The 22,788-nt window shown below is 41.3% G+C and overlaps 1 protein-coding gene across 3 annotated transcripts in view; it reads right to left on the bottom strand.

Moving 5' to 3' along the window:
- Positions 1 to 22,788, bottom strand: part of DYNC2H1 (dynein cytoplasmic 2 heavy chain 1) — a 341,058-nt gene that overhangs the window by 5,627 nt on the left and 312,643 nt on the right. The gene's annotated exons all lie outside the window — the stretch shown is intronic.

Here is a 22,788-nt window from a genome sequence, read left to right as displayed (position 1 = left end):
AAAAAAAAACAAAAAAAAAACACAGCTTTTTAGCTTCTACTACATGTCGTGGATGGTGTTAGGACAGAGAGAAACAAAAATACTTTTTCCTACCTGGAAAAATTTACAACACACACTCTATTTTTAAGGATAAGAGGGCATTATGTGAAATTTTGATTATCTTTTCCAATATGCCCCCCCCCCCCCCGCTTACACAGATGCTGCCTCAACCTCTGCCTCTTCTGGTACTTGATCTATATCAGTTAAGTCCCTTTGAAAGCTCATTCATTCGTAACTTGCCTAAATCTTAACCTGATTTGCACAGAACAAAACCCATTCTCTATGGAGAATCATTGCCCAGATACATAAAGAGACCATCTGCCCTGCATCTCATTTTTCTCTTTTTGTATTGGTGATTCTGTCGGTTTTTATCCATTTCACTTAACAGCATTTTATATGCTAATGTCATGCTTAGAATTATAGAGCCTAAGCATTTTAGTATATAGCCAAATAAAGAGAAAAATAATCTTTGAAGCTTAAAATTCAGCTTAGGAAACACTATATTCATCAAACATACAGACTGTAACTTTTGGGAAAATGAGTATTTTGGAAAATCAAAATAATATATTACTCTGGGATATGTTAAACTTACAAAGATTAAGGAAGAAAATGAATCCTCACTTGCACCTCAGAGAAAATACAGGATTTGGAGCTGAGAGAATTTTCACCATTATCAGCTGGTGCCTAAGCTCTTCCCTCTTCTCCAATTCTGCTTCCATGGCAGAGCTTCAGGTTCCAGAAGTTTCTGTAATTTTCACGACTCCGTAGCCACTCCTGAATCTAGTAACCTAGTGCAGGCCTGTACTGTCACATCCCTCAGCAGAGAGCACACACACACTGTATATTCTTGGGATGAAATGATCTACATCTATGAATACTTGTTTACAGACCTCAGAAGGGTCTTAAATTATCTGTCACCTGACACTTGCTTTGCTGGCCATCACTTTGATGGGAGACATGAAAATAGAAACGGCATACTGAAACGTCACCATGCTAGTCCTTCCTCTTAGCTGTGATGCCAAGTGATTTTGTCTTTAAATTAGGACTTAACAGTAATGCAGTTGATATTTTGCATGTTCACTATCGATTTTCTACTTTTTGCATATATTTCCAAATCCTTCCACTCTTGCTTGGTTTTTGTTGTAACGTGGGGGTACAAATCTTGCTACCAAAACCTACAGTGTTTTGTTTTGTTTTTTCTTTTTGAGAGAGAAAGAGCAAGCGCACACACACGGGAAGGAGCAGAGAGGAGGAGAGAGAGAGAGAGAGTCCCCAGCCGTCTCCGCACTCTCAGCACAGAGTGCAACGTAGGACTCAAACTTATGAACCATGACATCAGGACTCCCGAGGGGAACTCAAGAGTTGGACACGTAACCGACAGAGCCACCGGGCGCCCTTGTACCGTGTTTTCAAAGCAAAGCAGCACTGTCGTCTCCTAAGTTCTTTGTCGTACTTGTTTGCTGGCATTTTTTATTCAAGTGTATGTGGCACACAGCGTTCTCCTTCCCGTGCACGATAGGAGTCGATGACTGTGAGCAGCTCTCAGTGCTCGTCAGGGCAAGCGTTTCCTGAGCCCCGTCACCTGTCTCACCCAGGCCCACTGTTGCTTCCTACAACTTTGCCGGTCATTTCTCAACCTCTCTTTCCTGGTAATCATTAGAACCTGTGAAGAAGTGAAATGGACTTGCTCTCAGGTCACAGGAGCACAGCTAAGTCCTTCGGCATTTCTGCTGTTAGCACAGTACCTTGTGCAGACAGAAGCCCCGTCGATATCGTTTAGCTGAATCAAATTCTTATGACCCAAATCCCACTTTATTATGTTTCCAGTAACAGACAAGCTTAGGTAAGAAACATTTGCACGAAACTAAAATTGTACTAAATACTATTAATAAACTCACTGAGTGCTATTAACAAACACACAAACGAATGCAAACAAGAAGACTCATTAGGAAGCCTTACAATGTTACAGGCCATGAACACAAAGCAGTTTGATATGACTAAAATTTAGTAATTAAAAACGTGTACGTTGTTCTTAAAGTGGTTAATATCCTCATATATCCTACTTTATTAAAATAGAATCTGGTCCACTTTTTCAGTTCAATAATGAGGCTAAAATTGGGATTTCATACTCCTTTCTGAGCTCCGGAGAGTAAGTCAGAAGTGTGCATGTGTTACGAACAGCAGGCAGCAGGCTAGTATTTGAAGGAAGACAATTCGTTTCACAAAAGGCAAATGAAGATATGAGCAAACAACTTCGCCAACAAGCCAAAGAAAACAACAAAATGAGAAAACACCAGAAAACAAAATGATCTAGGTTGATCATGTTTTAAGTATTTGGCTAATATGTTTCATTATATTTTCTTTTTTTTGGTAAATATTTTGTTTTTAAGTAATCTCCATGACCAATGTGGGGCTCAAACCCCCAACCCTGAGGTCAAGAGTTGCATCCTTTACCCACTGAGCCAGGGTTTTATAATATTTCTCATCAGTTGATGCATAAATCCAACTAACTTATTCTAAAACATACTTTTTTTTTTTTTTTTTAGAAAAGAAGATACTAGAAAATCAGCTTTAACGTACATGAAAGTGGCACGATTTAGCGATCTAACTTCAGAATAATATTTCAAAACAGGAAACGGACAACTTGCCAGCAGTGAGTACCATGAAAGATGCTATTTGGTCAAGACTAAAATGTACTTTGACAGAGAAATACTTTCTTCATATATTTCAATAATATAATGCTAATAATACAGTTTTCACAGCAAGTCCCTAACAGAGAAAAACATCACATAGAAAATATATTAATATTTATTTTAAACCAGGGTGCATACAAGACAGAGCTTTGAGCACACATCTACTGACACACAAGGTGATAATATTTTTATATAAAACTAATGCAAAGATTGTTTTTGTGAGCAGTGCACAGAATCCCATTTTAGTCCCTAGGAAGGCTGTTTCTGAAGTTGAACTGTCTGTGGCGGTATCTGCTGATATTCTCAAATACGTAATGAATCTTCAAGGGTAAGCAGACAACGCTGTGTTTATTAAATTTGCACTGAATAGGGTTTCTTGAGAACCATGGAATAACGTCGTATACAACAGTTTTGGGAAATGCTTTAGAGAAAGCAAGTATTTTTTCGGGTAAAACCCCCTCAGATAATCCCACTTTGCACGTAGATTATTTCAACCCGAACTCCTGAGCTAGAACTGCAGCAATGTTAAGAATCTGCATTGTGAATGAGTGTGTAAATGAAATTGTGCATGAGTGAGTGTGTAAATGAACAGCGTCACCTTAGTGCACACAGATCATGTGCAAAGGAAAACAAGGAAAAGAGCTTCATGTATATTTTATTTATTTATAATTCCTCTTGAGAATTCCTAATTCTATCATTAATTGGCAAAGTGCATTGCTTTTATAACAGAATGGTAGAGCCCCTCCCCCAGTAAAATCGGGAGAATCTCTTGCTCTTACCCTTCAGCTGGTACCGCATGCTGGAACATAACACACTCTGGCAATCTAAAATGTTCTAGAGACAGCAGAGGGGCCGTGTGCTTCATAGCAGGGCTGGCCACACTCCTGCAGGAATGGAGCTACCCAGGGCCATCAGGGGGCAGATAAGGTGGAAACAACTGGGAAGGAACCTTCTTCTGGTCCAAAGAGGAAGAGTCACCAAAGTTTTGAACTGCTTATCTCCTCTGAGTTTATCAGAGGACTGTAGACCTCTGCCATAAACTAGCTTCTAAAAAAAATTTTTTTAATGTTTATTTATTTTTGAGAGACAGAGAAAGAGTGTGAGTGGAGGAGGGGCAGAGAGAGAGGGAGACACAGAATCCGAAGCAGGCTCCAGGCTCCGAGTTATTAGCACAGAGCCCAATGTGGGGCTCGAACTCACGAACCGTGAAATCATGAACTGAGCTGAAGTCAGACACGGAACTGACTGAGCCACCCAGGCACCCCTGCCATAGAGTAACTTTAAGAGTAAATGAAAAAGTAAATTTTTTTACTGGCTTATGTAAATTGATGTGACGCTTCCTTTCATTTTATGCTGGCTCCTTCTCTCCTAGTAAAAATGCACTAAATGTTAATGTTCTTTCCCCCCTAAATTCTGTAAAACATTTTAAAACATCTACAGCTGCCCTAAAATTTTTTTTCTTCGACAAAGTATTGCTTCTGTCAAACAGAAGTTGGAGAGTTTGAGTCCTGTGGTTTCTGATGCAGCTCCTCAAGTCTGCTCTTGTCTGAAAGCAGAGGAGATCCACGTCAGCAGGCAGGGATGTCTCCCCCTAGATTTTATTCGTGGATACTGAGATCTGAACTTGATATAATTTTCTCACATCATGACTACTGTTCTCAGTTGTCGGCCATAGTAACCACGGAAAAATCACGCACAGGTCCAATGGCCATTAGCTGCACAGCGGGGCCGTGCGGGCTCACGCCACTCAGCAGTCTGGGCCTGGGCCCGAGAAGTAGACAGCGCCCCGGGTTGAACGTTAACTGCCTGGTGGCCTAGCACGCTGTCCAGGTCACAATGCACAATCTTTGAAGCTTCCATTTTGCTTACAATGGAGATGAAAATCCTATCTCAGACTTTCTTGGAAGGCCTACATGTTCTGTATTTCACACATACGTGCCTGGCACGTAATCAGTACAAATCAATGCTAATTGTTATAGTTGACACTAGCACTCCCATTGTGGGGCTCATGAACAATCACTTAATTCACCGGATGGCCAGTTACTTCACCAGCCAACCAGGAAAACTGCTAACTGACCAGACCCGCAGGCCTGTGATGAAAGGGGTCGCGTGTTCCATGCTGTGGCCACATCCATCCTCTTAGAGCCAGACTGACTTGCGTCACACCTTACCACGGTCCTGTTCTAAACCCTGCTGGCCATACGTGCTGTGAACCCCGGGCGTGGTTATATGCCTTGTCATATGTGGTCTCGGCCTTCCTTCATTTTTTAGTGAAGTGTAGCTGATAGGCCGTGTTTCATCAGTGTCAGGGGTACAGCATGTGATTGGACAAGTCTATACGTTCCAGTGGGTCACCACAGTGTCGCTGCCTTTGTCCCCATGCCAACTCCGCTGACTACATTCCCTGTGCTGTGCCTGTCATTCCCGTGATGTATTCATCCAATAACTGCAAGCCTGCACCTCCCCCTCCCTCCACCCACCCCCCCCGGCCCTGCCCTCTGACAGCCCTGTTTGTTCTCTGTAGTTTTGGGTCTGTTTCTGTTTTGTATTTACGTGTGTCTTTTATTTTTTAGATTCCTCATAGATGTGAAATCATATGGCCTTTGTCTTTCTCTGACTTCTTGAAATTAGCATTATACCCTATAGGTCCATCCATGTTGTCACAAATGGCAAGATATCATGCTTTTTTATGACTAATACTCCATTGTATACCATACACATCTTCTCTATTTGTCGGTGGATGAACGCTTGGTTGCATCCATTATCTTGGCTGTTGTACATAATGCTGCAATGAACATAGGGGTGCAGGTACCTTTTTTGAATTGGTGTTTTCATACCCAGTAGATGAATTACTGGATCGTAGGGTAGTTCCATTCTTACTATTTTCAGGAAGCCCCATACTGTCTTCCACAGTGACTGCATCAACTTACATTCCTACCAGCAGTGCTTGAGACTAACAACTTCTCCACATCCTTGCCAGCACGTGTTGTTTTGTGTGTTGTTGGCTTTAGCCATCCTGACAGGTATGAGGTGATACCTCTTCATAGTGCCGATTTGCATTTCCCTGAGGGTGGGTGATGTTGAGCATCTTTTCATGTGTCTGTTGGCCATCTGGATGTCTGGAGAAATGTCTGTTCATGTCTTCTGCCCAACTTCAATGGGATTATTTGTTTCTTTTGCTCTGGAATTGAATGAATTCTTCATATATTCTTCATATACTTATTGGATGTATCATTTAGTAGACCACCTTTTCATTTGGTAGAGGTTTCTTTCACCGTGCAAAAGCTTTTTATTTCTGGTATAATTTGCTTTTGTTTCCCTAGCCTCATAAGACACATCTAGAAAAATGTTTCAACAGCTGATGTCAAAGAAATTTCTGCCTGTATTTGCTGCTAGGAGTTTTACGTTTGTCTCACATTTAGGTCTTTGATCCGTTTTGAGTTTATTTTTGTGTGCGGTGTAAGAAGGTGGTCCAGGTTCATTCTTCTGCATGTCGCTGTCCCGTTTTCCCAGCACCATTTGTTGAAGAGATGTGTTTGCCACATTGTGCATTACTGCTTCTCTTGTTGTCTATTCTCTGACCGTATAAGCACGGGTTTATTTCTGGTTCTCTACTCTGTTCCATTGATCTATGTGTCTATTTTGGGGCTGGTACCATATTGTTGTGATTACTAAAGATTCATATTATACTTTGAAATCTGGGATTGTGATGCCTCCAGACTTGTTCTTTCTCGACAGAGCTTCAGCCGTTCGGAGTCTGCTGTGGTTCCACACAAGTTTTAGTATTATTTATTCTAGATAGGTGAAAAATGTTGGTATTTTAATAAGGACTGCATTGAATCCTTTCAGTAAGATGCACATTTAACAATACTTTTACACATTTCACACATTAGGAATGGAATATGTTTCAAATTGTGTCATCTTCGATTTACTTAATGTTATATAGTTTGTAGACTATAGGTCTTTCACCTCCTTATTTAAGTTTATTCCTATGTATTTTATTATTTTTGGTGCAATTGTAAATGGGATTTTCTTTTTAAATTTATTTATTTTTATTTTAATTGCAGCATAGTTAACCTAGAGTGTTACATAAGTTTCAAATATACAGTATAGTGATTCCACAGTTCTATATATTACTTGTTACTCAGTGCTCATCAAGATAAGTGTAATCTGACTCCCTGTGACCTGTCTCACCCATTCCTGCACTGACCTTCCTTCTATTAAGTGCCAGTTTGTTCTCTATAGTTAAGAATGTTTTTTGGTTTTTCTCTTTTTCTTTGTTCATTTGTTTTGTTTCTTAAATTCTACATATGAATGAGATCATATGGTTTGTCCTTCTCTGACTTGCTTATTTCACTTTAAGTACTGTCTTCTCATGTTCCATCCGTGTCCTTGCAAATGGCAGGATTTTGTTCATTTTTACTGGTGAGTAATATTCCAGTGTGTTTGTGTACTCCACGTCTTTATCCAGTCACCTATCGATGGACATTTGCGTTGCTTCCATATCTTGGCTACTGTAGACAACACTGGAGTGCATGTATCTTTTTGCATTAGAGTTTTCTTTTTTTTTTTTTTTTTTCCTTCCCCGCCCCCATGGTCTTCTGTTAAGTTTCTCAGGATCCACACAGGAGTGAAAATATATGGTATCTGTCTTGCTCTGTATGATTTATTTCACTTAGAGAGTTTTCATATTCTTTGGGTAAGTACCCAGTAGTGCAATTACTAGATTCCAAAGTAGTTCTATTTTAAAATTTTTAAGGAACTTCCTTACTGGCTTCCACAGTAGCTGTATCAACTTCCATTCCTGCCAGCAGGGCATAAGACTTTTTCTCCATATCCTTAACACCACTTGCTGTTTCTTGTGGTTTTTATTTTTGCCATTCTGACAGATGTGAAGGGATATCGGACGGTGGTTTTGATTTGTATTTCCCTGATGATGCGTGATGGTGAGCATCTTTTCAAATGTTTGTTGGTCATCTGTATGTCTCCTTTGGAGAAATATCTGTTATATTTTCTGCCCGTTTTTTAATTGGATTTTGTGTGTGTGTGTGTGTGTGTGTGTGTGTGTGTGTGTGTGTTGAGTGGTACAAGTTCTTTATATACTTTGGATACTAACCCTTTATTGGATATGTCACTTGCAAATATCTTCTCCCATTCAGTAGGCTGTCTTTCAGTTGTGCTGGTGGTTTCCTTTGTTGTGCAGAAAGAAGCTTTTTATTTTGATGTAGTCCCAATACTTCATTTTTGCTTTTGTTTCCCTTGGCTCAGGAGACAAACCTAGTAAGTAACTGTAGAGACCGATGTCAGGAAAATTGCTGCCTGTGTTCTCTTCCATGATTTTCATGGTTTCCCATCTCACATTTATTTCTTTAACCCATTTTGAGTTTATTTTTGTGTACGGTGTAAGACAATGGTCCACTTTCATTCTTTTGCATCTTGCCGTCCAGTTTTCCCAACACCGTTTGTTGAAGAGATTTCTTCCTGTTGCATATTCTTGGCTCCTTTGTCATAAATTAACTGACCATGTAAATGTGGTTTTACTTTGGGGCCTGCTATTCTGTGCCATCGATCAATATGTCTATTGTTGTGACAGGACCATATGGTTTTGATTACTATAGTTTTGCAACATAGCATTAGGTCTGGAATTGTGATACCTTCAGTTTTGTTTTTCTTTTTCAGATTGTTTGGCTTTTTTGTTTTCTGGTTTTATACGTATTTTAGGATTGTTTATTCTAGTTCCATGAAAAATGTTGTTGATATGTTGTTAGGAATTGCACTAAATGTGTAAATTGCTTTGGACAGTACACACATTTTAACAACATTTGCTCTTTCCACCCATGCGCATGGACTGTGTTGGTTGCTTTGTGTCGTCTTCAATTTCTTTCATCGATGTTTGATGTTTTCAGAGTGTAAGTCTTCTACCTCTTGGGTTATGTTTATTCGTAGTTATCTTATTATGGGCTGCAATTGTAAACGGGATCGGTTTCTTATTTTTGCTTTCGGCTGCTTCGTTATCAGTGTACAGAAATGCAATGGAATTCTTTTTAAAATTTTAATTCCAATATAGTAAACATACAGTGTTATATTAGTTTCAGGTGTACAATGTAATGATTGAACAATTCCATACATCACTCAGTGCTCCTCACAGCAGGTGCACTCCTTAATCCCTGTTACCTGTTTCCCCATCCCCCCCACCAATACCCTTTCCTGACCCGCAGGAACCTTCAGTGTGCTCCTGAGAGTTAATATAGAGACTGTTTCCTGGCTTGTCTCTTCCTCTCTTTTTTAAATACCTTCGCTCGTTTGTTTTGTTTCTTAATTCCACATGAGTGAAATCATATCCCATTTGTCTTTCTCTGGCTTATTTCACTTAGCATAATGCTCTCTAGCTCCATCCATGTTGAAAATGGCAAGAATTCTTTTTTATGGCTGAGTAATATTCAATGGCCCCCCCCCCCCCCCCCCCCCCCCCACAAACACCCTGCATCTTCTTTATTCATTCATCTATCCATGGACACTTGGGCTGCTTCCATAATAAATAATGATGCTATAAACAGAGGGATGTATGTATCCCTTTGAATTAGTTTTGGCATTTTTTGGTAAATACTCATGAGTGCGATTACTGGATTGTACAGTAGTTCTTTCTCTTTTAACTTTTTGAGGAACCTCATACTGTTTTCCACAGTGGCTGCACCAGTTTGCATTCCCACCAACACTGAACAAAGGTTCCTTTTTCTCCACACCCTTGCGAATCTTGTTTGTGTTGTCGATTTTAGCCATTCTGAAAAGGTAGGAAGTCATATCTCATTGTGGTTTTGATTTGCATTTCTCTGATGCAATGCGATGGATTTCTGTATATTGATTTGTATTCTGTGACTTTACTGAATTCATTTATCAGTTCTAAGTAGTTTTTGGGTGGACTGTTTACAGTTATCCCTATGACATCATGTCACGACCTGCAAATGATGAAAGTTTGACTTCTTCCTCACGGATTAGGATGACTTTGATTTTTGTTGTCTCACTGCTGCATCTAGGACTTCCAGTACTATGTTGTATAAAAGTGGTGAGAGTGGACAACCTTGTCTTGGGAAAAGTTCTCAGGTTTTCACCATTTAGTATGATGTTCACTGTCAGTTCTTCATACATGGCCTTTATTACAGGGAGCTAGGTTCCCTCTAAATCTACTTGGTTGAGGCCTTTTACCATGAATCGAAGTTGTCAAATGCTTTTTCTGCAACTACTGAAAGCCTGTTTTTCTTTATCATTTTTCTTACTGATGTGATGTATCACGTTGACTGATTTGCAAATGATAAACCACCCTTGCCTTCATTATGGAAATGTATCTGACTTCATTGTGGTTAATGATTTTTTTTAGTGTACTGTTGAATTTGGTTTGCTAGTATTTTATTAAGAATATTTGCAACCATATTCATCAGAGACATTAGCCTATAGTTCTCTTTTCTAGGGAAGTCTTTATCTGGTTTTGCTATCAGGGTAATGCTGGCCTTGTAGAATGAATTTGGAAATTTTACATCCTTTTCTATTTTTTTTTTGAATAGTTTGACCAACATAGGTATTAACTCTTCTTTAAACGTTTGGTAGAATTGCCTTGGGAAGCCATCTGGCCCTCGACTTTTGTTTGTTGGGAGTTTGATTACTGATTCCATTTCATTGCTGGTAATTAGTCTGTTCAAATTTCCTGTTTCTTCCTGGTTCAGTTTTGTAAGTTCCTACGTTTCTAGGGATTTATCTATTTCTTCTCAGTTCCAATTTGTTGGTGTATAATTTTTCACAGTATTTTCTGGCAACTGCTTGTATTTCTTGGTCGTTTGCTGAGTCTGGCTAGAGGTTTATCAATTTTGTTGAACTTTTTAAATTTTTTTAGTTTCTGTATCACTTATTTCTGCTCTAATCTTTTTATTTCCTTCCTCATGCTGCTTTTGGGTTTTGTTTGTTCTTCTTTTCTAGCTCTTTTAGGTTCAAGGTTAGGTTGTTTATTTGAAATTTTTCTTGTTTCTTGACGTAGGCCTGAATACATAGGTATTTCCATCTTACAACTGCTTTTCCTGTGTTCCAAAGAATTTGGACAATTGTGTTTTATTTTTTAAAATTTTATCATTATTATTCTTTATTTCAATTCCAGTACAGTTAACAAACTGTGTTATACTAATTTCAGGTGTACAATATTGTGATTCAACAATTCCACACATGACTCAGTGCTCATCATGCACTTGATTTTCTGCAAGTATGACCTCTCCACTGATGTAAGTGGGTGTTAAAGTCCCCTACTATTACTGTATTGCTATCAATGTCTCTCTATTAATATTTGTTTTATGTATTTAGGTGCTCCAATGTTGGATGCATAAATACAATTGTTACATAATCTTGATGGACTGACCCCTTTACCATTATGTGATGCCCTTCTTTGTCTCTTGTTACAGTCGGTTTTATATTTCAATGTTTTTAAATGTTTATTTTGAAAGAGAGCACGAGCGGGGGGGGGGGGGGGGCAGAGAGGGAGACACAGAATCCAAAGCAGACGCCAGGCTCTCAGCTGTCAGCACTGACCCTGAAAGTGGGGCTCGAACTTATAACCCTACCTGAGTCACCCAGGCACCCCTCTTGTTACAGTCTTTTTAAAGTCTATTTTGTGTAAGTATTGTTACCCTGGCTTTTTTCCCCCTCCACTCTATTTGCACGCTATATCTTTCACTTTTAGTCTGTGTCTCTAGGTCTGCAAGTGAGTCTCTTGTAGGCAGCATGTAGGTGGGTCCTGTATTTTTATCCGTTAGGTCACCTTGTGTTTACTGATTGGAGCATTTGGACCATTTACACTTGAAGTAATTATTGATAGGAATTCAACTGTCATTTTGTTCACTAGTTTGTTTGTAGTTCTCTATTATCTGCTTTTCCTTTTGCCCTATTTCTTAATGATTGATGGGTTTCTTCTGTAGTATTATGCTTCACTTCTTTAAATTTGTGTGTATCTATCATAGGTTTTGGGTTTGTGGTTGCCATGAGTATTTAGCAACTCTGGATTTAGTTTATGGTCATTTAAGTTTGAACATATTTTTAAAGAACTTCTATTTGACTCCATCCTCCATGTTTTATTTATAAGTTATTATATTTTACATCTTTGTAGTCATAATTTTCTTATTTCTAATTCTAGCCTTTCCTCATCCACTTGAAGTCCCTTTAACATTTTTTGTAACGCTAGCTGTATAGTGATGAACTTGTTTAACTTCTGTCTGGGAAATCCTTACCCAATTTTGAATTATACACTTGCTGGGTATTCCTTGTTACAGGTTTTTCTTTTCATCACTTTGAATATATCATGCCACTGTCATCTGGCCCTCAAAGTTTTTGCTGAAAAGTCAGCTGATAACCTCAAGGAGTTTCCCTGAGATGTAACACTTTGCTTCTCTGTTGCTGTTTTTAAAATTTTCTCTTTAACACTACTTTCTGCCATTTTAATAATTGAGTATTGGTGTGGACCAACTGGTGTGGTTTCATCTTGTTTGGAACTCTCTATGCTTCTTGAACCTGGATGTCTGTTTCCTCCCCCAGGTTAGGTCAGTTTTCAGCTACAATTTCTTCAAATAAGTTTTCTGCCTCTTTCTCTCTTCTGCTTCTGGGATTCCTATAATGTTAATGTTTGTTTGTGTGTTTGACGTTGTCCAAGATACCCCTTAACCTATCCTCATTTTTTAAATGTTTATTTTTGAGAGACAGAACACAAGGGGAGGGGCAGAGAGAGAGAGGGAGACACAGAATCCGAAGCAGGCTCCAGGCTCTGAGCTGTCAGCACAGAGCCCAACACCGGGCTCAAACCCACAAACTGTGAGACCATGACCTGAGCCAAAGTCAGACACTTAACCAACTGAGCTAATCAGGGATCCCCCGCTATCCTCATTTTTAAATATTGTTTTTACTTTTTACTGTCCAGCTTGGGTGCTTTCCATGGCCCTGTCTTCCAGATCAGCAATCCGTTCTTCTGCATCCTGTGTTGATTCACTCTAGTGTATTTATCCTTCCGATATCACGGTCTTCAGTTCTGACTGGTTTTAAATACCTTTTCTAGGTTTGTTGATGTTGTCCCTGCCATCTTCCATTATGTATCAGGTGTGTTGCTTGCCTCAATGTCATTCGGTTCTCGCTGGGGTCACGTCTTGTTCTTTGGGTTGCAGCAACACTCTGCACGCTGTGCTGGACTTTGTGTGTTTCTGTAAACTGGGTGCACCAGCTACTTGAACCTCAGTGTTCTTCGGTGGTCATCCCGTGTAGACTGTGTGCCTGCTGACTTGAGCCATGGGCTGGGGCCCTGGGGCACTCTGAGCGTGGCTGCAGGGGCCTCCTGATGAGGCCGTGGATGGCGAAGTGGAGGGTGGGCCAGGGGGCCCCAGGGTGCTCTGGATAAGGGGCACCCCACCAGGTCAGAAAAACTGTGCTGGTAGTGAGCTGGGATGGCAGGGCGCTCTGCTCAGGGCTACTCTGACGTGGCAAGTGGATCTGACGCCGGCACAGGCCGGGCTGTCCCAGGGGCTCCCCGCAGGGGACACCCTGACAGGTGAATGCCATCACCTGGGGTGTGGGCTGGTGTTTTATGGTGCTTCTTACTGGGGGTGTCCTGGAGGGCAGTTGGAACCAAAAGGCAGGGGCAGGGGCACCTGGATGGGGCCTCTGGAGCTTCGGCAGACGTGACCCACGAGGTCTCAGAGGGCCGTGTGGGGCAGGAGTCCCCTCGAGCCCTGGGAAGCGTTCTGGGGTACGTACTATGCACCTGTGTCACCTTGGGGCAGTGGGGGGAGCTGCAGCGAGTGCTGGACAGGGCCATCTCTGGGGCCGCCACCGGGGCGTGACTCCTGAGAAAGGCGTGGGCTGGGACCCGCAGCACGCTGAAGCAGGCTGGCCACAGCACTCAGACCCGTCCCCAAATGTGCTATGAAGGCGGACCGGCAAGGTGTGCCGTGGCGCTGCCCGGGCCTCCCGCCCTGAGCACGCAGGCAGGGATCTCGAGCTGGATCTTTGCTATCCTTGTTGCTGTTGTCCTGTGCCCCGGGACGGATGGCTGTGCCCGCAGTCCCTTGGTGCCGTCCCTCGCTGCTGCGGTTCCCTGATCCCGTCTCTCTTGCTGTTCTCCACGCGGTCTGTGCGCCGTTGTCTGTGCGATCCCCGTACAACGTGGCTGTGCAGAGATGTCCAGTCGGCCCGCAGGCTCCGTCAGTAGGAACTGCTTCATAAGAGGAATACACGCGGTGTGTCTTGGAGGACGTGAGTTCAGGGTCTTCCACTGCCGCCAACTTAGACCCCATCTTGGCCGACCTTTCTAACTACATCTGCTCCCGTCTCTGATAGGACCCGTGCATCCCAGACGATGCACCTGCAGTTCCCAGGAGGCCGTACCTTCCTTCAGACCCTACCGGCTCGCATTCGCATTCGCATTCGCATTCGCATGTGCTGCCCCTTCTATCTGAAACGCCTCGCCTCCACCTTCTTGTATTTCCTGGAACTCTCGTTACTCCCACTGTGCCTATGGCCGTGAGAGAAGCTGCCTCCTCCTTTCGTGACTTTGCTCCATCTGCGTACCTGTTACACACGTGAGGCCTCTCTCAGCTACCAGTTTACGTAAACCTCTGTAACTGTACTTAAGACTCTGGACGGGAGCTGTTTGCCCACCAACTCGACCCAAGTTGGTTTCCGACTTGACAGAAAAACCCGGCTTGTCTGTGGAAGCCCAGTGTTCAGGATGATACACAGTACGCAGGAATGTAACTGTTATCACACTATCGTAAAAACCTTCCAACACAGTAGCATCATGACAAATGAGACTTATGACGTGTGAGGCACGGGGCTAGGTATGCTTCAGACGCACAAGAACTTATTTAACCTTCAACATGGTGCTGTAGGAGCATCATGGTCTGCAATCTCAAATGAGAAAACTGGGGTCAGTGAGGTCAGGTATGTTGGCCCAAACGGCCCGGCTCATCAGCTGGGGAGGTGGGGCTGCCAACACTGTGCGGTGAAGCCCGCGGCAGGGTGCCTCACCTTCTATAAGACCATGGTTACGTTTATACAGAAGGAAGGAGGTCAGCATAAAGGAAGGGAAAGGGGGTTAGCCTTCCATTGAGAAGGAAATCCCTTTCAGAAAAGTAAAAAATCCATATTATCTTTGAGCCATTTCTTTTACTGGCTAAATATCTGAATTCGTTTTACCTCTCTGTACATGGGCTATTTTTCTCATTAAATTATTTTTAGCTCTCTATTTCAATCCTGATTTTTAAAATCTGGTAAATAGAATTGGATAGAAATGATAAAATATTATGGGGTGATAAATGTTCACTACTGTAATGTCACGTTGCTTTTCATACAGCCCAACAACAGACCCGCACTGTCCCCGTCCAGCCCAGCGACAGACGGGCACTGTCCTCAACAACACCATGTTCTTGATTTGCATTCAGTTTGTGCCCAATTATGTGACTGTTGTTCGAGGTCATTTTCTTCTGCATTTACAACTACCCAGTGTTTCTCCATGCGCTGCTTGGCTGTGTGGCTGCTTGGCTATCACTATGACTTATACATGTTCTACTTTCTCGATCTAGGTGATTAGATGGCATTTAATTTTGTCTTCCAGAGAATTCACACTTAATCTGGATCCATTTGAATTAATCTCTGTGATTATGTACAACTTTACATGTTATGGATAAAAACCCTTAGCAACTTCCAATCTTTTGTATATAACTTTCAGTTTTGTTCACATACCTGTGTAATCTGTAACTTACCACTTTTTGAAATAAATTTCTTACCAGAATTAGTAGACTGAAATAAATATTAACCAGTCCCTTTCTATATGATAAATCACTCAAATCCTAGGGGAAATGAAGCTGATGTGGGAGAAAAAGTAAGTATTTTACAAAAACGTATGCTCTTTTAGGCCAGAGGGTGCTCTGTTAGCTCTCTCAGCAATGACTGATAATTATTACTACGGGTTCATTTCTTAAATATTCTGATGCTTTTTTTTTAATAAAGAGAATTCTAATTATTGGAAACTTCAATGCACTACAACCCAACGAGAAAACACATTTTCCTGAGGTAAGCAGTATATGAAATAGTTTTTAGTCATTACATGCAGCATTAAAACTTTAAAGTGTACTCACATATACTCGTATTTTAAAATTTTATTAAGTAAAAGTTGCATGCTTCATCTACAACTATGTAGTGTTTTAAGTGCAAATATCTCCCAAGTTCCACTGTCAAAAGTTCTTTTAATAATTGAGGGTTTTAAAGTGGGGATTGTTAAGTCTTTGTCAAGACCATTTTCTTCCTTCTTTGGAAGGGTCCTGAATAAACTCCACTCCACCCTGGACCGGACCCTCAGCTGTCTGCAGAGCGGCTCATCCTGAAGAAGCAGCTGGCTGTGCAGGACAGGGACACAGAGAAAAGGGAGGGGGAACCAGGTAACAGAGGACATGTCCTCCTACATGATGAACTGCAGGGGAGGGACAGTCCTGAGAGACGGCAAGCAAATGCCCCTGCACAGAAAAGCCATGATTAATAGACAACTGAACTGTAAGGAAATCAGGCCTAGAACCCCGCTGATCCGGAGACAGCTGCTGGAACTCTCTGCCCGTCGAGGGGCTGGGAAATCCCATGGTTTATGTTTCCCTCCACCTTGACGGCACAGTGAGGCCAAGGTCTGGTGCCATGGCCGGGCGCTGCCCAGCGAGCCCCGGGCCCCTAGCCCCTCCCAGCTCATAGAGAAAAAGCTACAGTTTAAAAGAGCAACCAGAATATAAAAGATCCAGCCCTTACCACGACGTCTGCTGAATTGGGGGTGGTGGGGAAAGCTTCTGGAACTCTCTCTGGGAGGGAGAGGCTGGTGATCATGACTGATTTCGTTTCCCTCCACCCTGCTCGAGGAGACGGGAACAGGGTGCGGGTGCCTCAGTGAGCCCTGGGATGCCAGCCCACACCAGCCCCTGTCTGACACACACTGGGACACCCCTTGTCAGCACTCACTACAGCCCCAGCTGTGGCCCCATGGTGACACACCCCAGGCCTGCACCGCTTCAGCTCCAGATGATGTGTCAGGGCATGCACTGGTACAGACTGCCCAGTGACACTCTAGCTGTCCTACCAGGGCGCCCTCCGTGTGAACAGTGCTGGGACGGGCCCAGCCTTTGGCCACATTAGCTGTGGCCGTTCCACGAGGGAAGCCCCAGCCCCAGTCACACAGAGTCTACCCAGGGGATGAGCACACATAGACCGTTCACACTGAGTAGAAATAGCTGTCTGCCTAATTGCCAGAACACGCAGTCAAGTAAAATGAGGAAACAGAAGAATATGCTCTGAATGAAAAAACAAGAGAAAACCTCAGAGAAGGACTACATGGAGTGAAGGTAAGCACGGTGAGCAATAGAGGTGAAAGCAATGGTCAAAGAGGAGAGGAAATGGACTCCAGGAGAACTTCAACAAAGAGAAAATATGAAAAAGAACCAGTCAGAAAGGGAGAACACAATAACTGAAATGAAACTACAGAGGGAATCAAAAGATTAGAGGATGTAGAATAATGCATCAGCTGTTTGGAAGACAGGGTGATGGAAACACCCAAGCTGCACAGCAAAATGAGGATGAAGTAAGGGATCTCTTGGACAACACGTGTATTACAGGAGTCCCAGAGGAGAAGAGAGGGAAAGGAACAGAAAACTGATCTGAGTAGTAGGTAGAAATTTCCCTAACCTGGGAAAGGAAACAGACATCCATGTTCAGGAAGCCCAGAAAGTTCCAAACAAGATGAACCCATGGAGGTCCACATCATGAAACACAACAATTAAAATATTGACTATTAGATATAAAGAGAGAATTTTTAAAGGAGCACAAGAGCAGCAACTCGTTACAGACAGGGAAACCCCATAAGGCTATCAGCTGGCTTTTCAACAGAAATCTGCAGGCCACATGGGAGGTGCACGATACAGTCTAAGTGACAAAAGGTAAAAACACTAGAGGAATACCTCCCCTTCAAGTTTACCATTCAGATTGAAGGAGAGAGAAAGAGTTTACCAGAAAAACCTAAAAGGAGTCGATCACTACTGAACAGGCCTTAAATGTGAAAACGAACTTCTTTAAGGGGAAAACGAAGGGCCATAATCAGACAAAAATGAAGAATGGAAAAAAATTTTATCCGTACCAGCAAACATACAGTAATGGTAGGAGAGCAAGCACTTAAAAAGCCAGTATAAAGGTTAAAAATGGGAAAATCAATTATTTTAAAAATTAGTGTTAAGGGACTTACAAAATCAAAGAGATAGCAAAAATGAAGTTCTTTTAGAAAGTATTCAAACTTTGTGACCAGCAACACACAACAGACTGCTATATTCTTAGCATCCTATATATAAACCTCATGATAACTACAAAACAAAAATGTACAACAGATACATTAAAAATAAAGGGAAAGGCAAGTGGAACACTATGGACAGTCATCTATCACTAGGAAATAGGGCAAGAGATGATGAAAGAAACAAGGAAGAACTACAAAAACAACCAGAAAATGATGAACAAAATGCCAATAATTCTCATCAACAATTACTTTATATGGAAATAGTCTAAATGCTCCATCAACAGACATGGGGTGAATGAATGCATAACAAAACAAGACCCATCCATCTGCTGCCTGTGGGGGACTCACCTTAGACCCTAAGACATACAGAGACTGAAAATGAAGACATGGAAAAAAGATAATTCATGAGAATGGAATAAAAAAAAAACCTTGAGGTAGCAATATGTATTATGTTAGACAAAACAGAAATTAAAAGATTGTAACCAGGCAAGGAAGGGCACCGTAGAATGATAACAGGATCAATCTAACAAAAGCATATAACAAGTGTGAATATCTAGGCACTCAACATTTGTACATCTAAATACAAAGCAAATATTAACAGATATAATACAATAATAGTAGGGAAATTTAACACACTGTCTTCCTCAACAAAGAAATCATCCAGGCAAAAAACAAATAAGAAAACCATTTCCTTGTATTACACATTAGACCAGATATATTCAGAACATTCCACACAAAAACCACAGAATGCACATTCTTTTCAAGTGGACATGGAGTTTTCCCTATAAGAGATCACCTGTTAGTCAACAAAACAAGTCTAAATAGAGTAAAGAAGAGTGAAATCATATCAAGCTTCTTTTCTGACCACAAAGATATGGAAAAAAAAAAAACGGAAGCTAAACCACATGCTACTAAACAACCAACAGGTCAATGCAGAAATCTGACAGGAATGGGGGTGCCTGGGGGCTCAGTTGGTTAAATGTCCAACTTTAGCTCAGGTCATGAGTTCATGGTTCATGGGTTCGAGCCCCGCGTCCGGCTCTGTGCTGACAACTCAGAGCCTAAAGCCTGCTTCGGATTCTGTGTGCTTCCCCCCACCCCTCCCGCTGCTCATGCTCTCAAAAATAAATAAATAAATAAAATATAAAAGGAATATTACATATATGTAATATATAATATACATGCAATATAATATATAATAATTATATATATATAAAATCTAAAAGGAATAAAAAACTCATGGTGACAAAGGAAAATGAAAAAACAACAGTCCAAAAACACTGGCACACAACCAAAGCAGCTGTAAAAGAGGGAAATGTATATTGATGCAAGCCTGCCTCAAGAAACCAGAAAAACCTCAAATAATCTAACCTTACATCTGAAGAACTGTTAAAAACAACACAACAAAACCCTAAATTAGTAGAAGGAAAAAAAGATGAGAGCAGAAATATATGAAATAAATAGTAAAAAACATGGAAAAGAGCAGTGAAAGCAAAAGTTGGTTCTTTGAAAACATAAACAAGACTGCCATGCCCTTCACCAAATTCACCCAGAGAAGACAGAGAAGACCCAAATACACAAAGTCCAAAGTGAGACCCACGTAACACGTGGCACCTCAGAAACACACAGGATGATATGGCACTACTATGAAAGATTTCATGCCACCAAACTGGACAATCTAGAAGAAACGGAGACACTCCTAGAAACATAAAATCTTCCAAGAATGAATCGAGAAAAAATAGAAAATCTGAACAGACTGAATACTAATAATCAAATTTAATCAGTAATCCCGAACTCCCAACAAACAAAAGTGTAGGGTCAGATGGCTTCACAAATAAATTCAACCAAGCATTTAAACTTTTTTATGCTTACTTTTAAGAGAGAGAGAGCACAAGCAGGGGAGGTTCAAAGAGAGGGAGACACAGAATCCGAAGTAGGCTCCAGGCTCTGAGCTGTCAGCACAGAGCTCGACCTCATGGACTGTGAGATCATGACCTGAGCTGAAGTCGGACGCTCAACCGACTGAGCCACCCAGGCGCCCCATCTACCCAACATTTAGGTAAGACTTAATATCTACACTCCCTAAACTATCCCAAACAATCAAAGAGGAAGGAAAACTTCCAAATTCATTGTACAAAACCCTTATTCTGACATCAAAATCAGACAAAAACACTACCAAAAAAAAAAAAAAAAAAAAAAAAGGAAATACAGACCAATAAGCCCAAAGAATATAGAGCAACAATCCTCAATAAAATATCAGCAAAGGACATTCAACAATAAATTATGAGGATCATTCACCATAATCGAGTGGAATTTATTCTAGGGACATAAGGCTGGTTCGATGACCTGCAGATCATTCAGTGTCATAGACCACATTAACAAAGTTAAGGATAAAAATCACATTATCATCTCACTTGTGCTGAAAAAGCAAAAAAGTTTCAAATCCACTCATGATAAAAACCCTCGGCAAAAAGGGTTTAGAGGGAACATACCTCAACATAATAAAGGCCGTGAAGGACAAGCGTAGAGCTAACCATACTCGGTAGTGAAAAACAGGACTTTTCCTTGACGATCAAGGACCAGACAAGAAGTCCACTCCCACCACAAGTATTCAAAGTCACACTGGAAGTCCGAGACATAACAGACAACAGAAAGAAATGGCATCCAAAGGGGTAAAGAACTAAAACTGTCAGTGTTGGCAGATGACATGATGCTGCATGTAGAAAACCCTAAAGACTCCACCGAATACCATTAAAATAAATGAATTCAGTGAAGCTGCAAGATACAAAATCAATATACACAAGCCTGTTGCGTTTCTATGCACTCTTAACAAAAGAGCAGAGAAACTAAGGAAACCATTCCATTTATAGTTGCACCAGCAAGAAAAAAGCACCAAGAAAACACTTAACCCAGGAGGTGAAATACCAGTAACCTAAAAGTACAGAATTCTGATGAAATAAATGCAAGACAACACAAACCAGTGTTAACATATCCAGATCGAGAAGTGGAAAAATTAATGTTGCTAAAATGTCCACACCATTCAAAGCAATCTGTAGATTCAATGCAATCCCTATCAAAGTACCCACAGCATTTCTCAGAGAACTAGAACAAAGAATCCTTAAATCTGTATGGACCCATAAAAGACCCTAAATAGCCCAAGCCATCTTGAGAAAGAAGAACCAAGTTGGGGGTGTCACATTCCCAGATTCCAAGATAACCTATGAAGCTGTGGTGATCAGAACAGTATGGAACTTGCATAAAAGGAGACACACAGATAATAGAAAAGAAAGCCCAGAAACAAACCCAAGCTCATATGGTCAACCCATTAAAAAGAATACACAATTAAAAAACAATAATTGAGGCAATAAAGGGTGCTCGGAAAACTGACCATTACCTGCTGAAGAATGAAACTGGACCACTTCCTTACACCACACACAAAAATAAACTTAAAATGGATCAATGACTTAAATGTGAACCTGATACCGTATAACTCCTAGAAGCAAACACAGGTAGTAAGCTCAGTGTTATGGGCCATAACCTTTTTCTAGGTATGTCTCCTCAGGCGAGGGAACCAAAAGCAAAAATGAAGTATTGGAACTACACCAAAATTAAATGCTTTAATACAGCAAGGAAACCATCAACAAAACGAAAAGGCAAGCTACTGAATGAAAGAAGGTATTTGCAATTACATATCTGATAAAGGATTAATACCCAAAATATGTAAAGAACTTACACAGGTCAACTCCCCTGCCAAAAACAAATGCTCTGATTACAAACTAGGCCGAGGACTTGAGTAGACATTTTTCCAAGAAAACATACAGATGAAAAGATGCTCAACATCACTAACATCAAAGAAGCACAGGGACTTACCAGCTTACACCTGTCCTAATGGCTAGTGTCAAAAGACCAGGGATAGCAAGCGTTGCTGAGAATGTGCACAAAAAGGATCCTTTGTGCTCAGCTGGTGGGAATTCAGATGGCCGCCACCGTGGAGAATGTATGGAGGTTACTTAAAAACCTCAAAGTACAAATACCATACCTATTCAGTAATTCCACTACTGCATATTTACCCAAGAAAAACAAAAATACTCATTTGAAAAGATAAACATACCCCTCTATTTATTGTGGCATAATTTATAACAGCCAAGATGAGGATACAACCTCGGTGTCTCCTGAGAGATGACACGAGTGGACGCAGCAGAGTGTATGAATGGAGAGTGTGTATGTGCACACACACACAGAGAACAGATAACTCAGTCCTGAAAAAGAATGAGATCTGGCTATTTGTGACAGTATGGATAAACCAAGAGAGTGTTACTCTAAGTGAAGTAAGTCAGAGAAAGACAAATACCATAGGACTCCATCTCTATGTGGAATCTAAGAAACAAATCAAACAAACCAATAAACAACACGGAAGCAGACCCGTAAACACAGAAGACAATCCAGTGGTGGCCAGAGGGTATGGGGGACGGACAGAATGGGTGGAGCGTTGTGGGAGGTACAGGCTTCCAGCTCTGGGATGAATCAGTCATGGGGACAAAGGGTACAACACAGGGAGTACAGTCGATAGTGTTCTATGCCGTGTGGGGACAGATGGCAGCTACACTCGTGGGGGACACAGCACAGACCTGTTGAACCCCTGTGCTGCACCCCTGACACTAATGTGACATGGTGTGTCAACTGTACTTCAATTTACAAAAAAGGACTGCTTTCTTCACGTGC

This window comes from Lynx canadensis, chromosome D1 (genome assembly GCF_007474595.2).
Source record: "Lynx canadensis isolate LIC74 chromosome D1, mLynCan4.pri.v2, whole genome shotgun sequence".
NCBI classification, from domain to species: domain Eukaryota; kingdom Metazoa; phylum Chordata; class Mammalia; order Carnivora; family Felidae; genus Lynx; species Lynx canadensis.
Note: the sequence above shows the minus strand (reverse complement) of the source record. Positions and strands in the feature narration are given on the sequence as shown.